The sequence below is a fragment of the Lissotriton vulgaris genome, unplaced genomic scaffold (genome assembly GCF_964263255.1).
Source record: "Lissotriton vulgaris unplaced genomic scaffold, aLisVul1.2 SCAFFOLD_261, whole genome shotgun sequence".
NCBI classification, from domain to species: domain Eukaryota; kingdom Metazoa; phylum Chordata; class Amphibia; order Caudata; family Salamandridae; genus Lissotriton; species Lissotriton vulgaris.
In genome coordinates, this window is record NW_028252546.1 from 270,001 (window position 1) to 272,934 (window position 2,934).

Genomic DNA, 2,934 nt, shown 5'->3' on the forward strand with positions numbered 1-2,934 from the left:
AGGACCCAAAAGATGGTGAACAATGCCTGGGCAGGGCGAAACCAGAGGAAACTCTGGTGGAGGTCCGTAGTGGTCCTGACGTGCAAATCAGTCATCCGGCCTGGGTATAGGGGCGAAAGACTAATCGAACCATCTAGTAGCTGGTTCCCTCCGAAGTTTCCCTCAGGATAGCTGGCGCTCGGAGCCCCCAGTTTTATCTGGTAAAGCGAATGATTAGAGGTCTTGGGGCCAAAACGATCTCAACCTATTCTCAAACCTTAAATGGGTAAGAAGCCTGGCTCGCTGGCATGGAGCCGGGCATGGAATGCGAGTGCCTAGTGGGCCACTTTTGGTAAGAAGAACCTGTGCTGCGGGATGAACCGAACGCCGGGTTAAGGCGTCCGATGCCGACGCTCATCAGACCCCAGAAAAGGTGTTGGTTGATATAGACAGCAGGACGGTGGCCATGGAAGTCGGAATCCGCTAAGGAGTGTGTAACAACTCACCTGCCGAATCAACTAGCCCTGAAAATGGATGGCCCTGGAGCGTCGGACCCATACCCGGCCATTGCCGGTGCTGAGAGCCGCGGGGGCTAAGCCGCGACGAGTAGGAGGGCCGCTGCGGTGAGCACGGAAGCCGGGGCGAGGGCCCGGGTGGAGCCGCCGCAGGTGCAGGTCTTGGTGGTAGTAGCAAATATTCAAACGAGAACTTTGAAGGCCAAAGTGGAGAAGGGTTCCATGTGAACAGCAGTTGAACATGGGTCAGTCGGTCCTAAGAGATGGGCGAGCGCCGTTCGGAAGGGATGGGCAATGGCCTCCGTTGCCCTCGACCGATCGAAAGGGAGTCGGGTTCAGATCCCCGAACCCGGAGTGGCGGAGACGGGCGCCCTTGCGACGTCCAGTGCGGTAACATTCCTGTGCTCCCGGGAATCTGTGGGCCTGCTACATCCCCTAGCTAGCATTTCGCGTGTATGCAATATTGACATGGTATGTGAATTAAAAAAGGTTGCACACCGAGACGTTCTCACCATTCTCAGAATGTTGTGTGTTCAGTTTAAATTATACATATGCGTAAGTTCATTAACCTAGTAAAGACTACTGGCCAAATAATGGTTAACAGTGTGCCCGCACTGACAATATCGCAGTAATATTTACATTCAGTTTATTAGGCATTCCGACATTGCCAATTACCAACGTGGTCCGTTCTATATCGGCCGTTGGCCTGGGACCTTACTATGTCACCTAGCTAAAGGCAGAAATATTTCCCTCATGTTACTAGATATAATATGCATTCCGTGAACGTAATTACTCAGGCAACTGCAGTTGAGGGTATTCATTTTGAAATAACCCCTAGGTGGAGGTAGACATATTTCCATCTTGCTACTCCATAAAGTGGGCAACAACTAGGGATTGAAAACCTGGGGTAACAAGGACTTGACTGTCCGCAGGTATTCAAGGTGTATCAAGCTTTGGGGGCGTTGTTAAACACTCAGCTATCCAACTACAGTTGTCCCATTTGTCTAGAAATCTCCTCCATCTCATTCAACCCATTCTGTACTGAGTTGAGAGAATGTATCCATCTACACTTGTAATTAAGAGACTTGGTGACAGATCCCCCTCTGGCATTCAGGCAGATCTTTTCCAAGACCCACCACGTGATGTCATCTGGTGTGTGGTTGTGCGTGATAAAGTGGTCAACCAATGGTGCCCCCACTGTTTTGCATCTTATTCTGCTCATATGTTGCAGGATCCTAGTTTTCACTCTCTGTGTCGTCTGACCAACATATATTTCAGTGCAGGGGCAAAGGATAGCGTATATCACCTGGGAGCTATTACAGTTGGTAAAGTGTGGTAATTTGTAGGTTCTATTGTTGTATGTGAAATCAGCGCCCTCCCTGCACAAATCACAGGCTTTGCAGCTTCCACATCTTCGTGCCCGGTCACAGGCGGGAGGCCCAGGTAGCCTCTATGGTCTGGTTGTTTGGGTGGTTCTAGGAAAGCTTTCACAACCCTGTCCTTAATGTTCTTTCCCCTTTTAAAGGCGAACAATGGCTGTTGAGTAGTTTGTAGTTCACCAGCAATGAGATTCCAATACTTCTGTACAATCTTTTTGATATCATTGCTCCTCATGTTAAAAGTCGTTACGCAGACAATATTGTTGGTCTCTTTAACTTCAAGTAACTGGTACCGGGGACAGTACCAAGCTCGTTTTTTGGCACGTTTCAAAAGGCCAGTCGGGTATCCCCTGGCCTTCAATTGGGTTGTTATTACTTCTGACTCCCTAAAAAAGTCCTTTCTCAGGGAGCAATTTCTCTTCAGCCTCAAGTACTGTCCGTAAGGCAAGTTATCCCTTAGGTTGCAGTGATGGAAGCCATACATCAACAAGGTATTTTTCTCCATCGCCTTCTGATAGAGTTCACAATATAGCAGTCCATCATTTATCCTGAATGTGAGATCCAATAAATCTATTGATTCTCTGCTGCAAGCCATTGTAAATTGGATATCACTACTCCTGTTGTTGAGCCATGCATGAAATTCCATCAATTCACTCTCTTCGCCAGACCATATCATTATCACATCATCGATATATCTTTTCCAAACCTCAATCTTGTTGAGGTACGGGTTTGCTGACTATACAGATGTTCCTCTTTGTAGCTGCCATGAAAATGTTAGCTAGACTTGGGGCATACATACATAGCACCCATAGCTACTCCTTTACATTAATAGAACTGTCTCCTGAAAATGAAATAATTATTTTTCATCACTATCTCAAGCAGTGAAATCAAGAAGGTCGTTGGGATCCAGTGCGGTCCTGGTCTTGAATCCAAAGTTGTTCTGATTATTTATTATTTATATTGCTTTGTCCTGCGGGATAGATGTGTATAATGATGACACAGCTAACGTGACCAATATCTGTTTGCGGTGATCGAAAGGTTGCCCTTCCAGTAGTTGTATT

The 2,934-nt window shown here is 47.2% G+C and overlaps 1 pseudogene; it reads left to right on the forward strand.

Annotated features, from left to right (window-relative positions):
• Positions 1-1,034, forward strand: part of LOC147662117 (28S ribosomal RNA) — a 2,099-nt pseudogene extending 1,065 nt beyond the window's left edge.
• Positions 1,035-2,934: the final 1,900 nt, after the last annotated feature.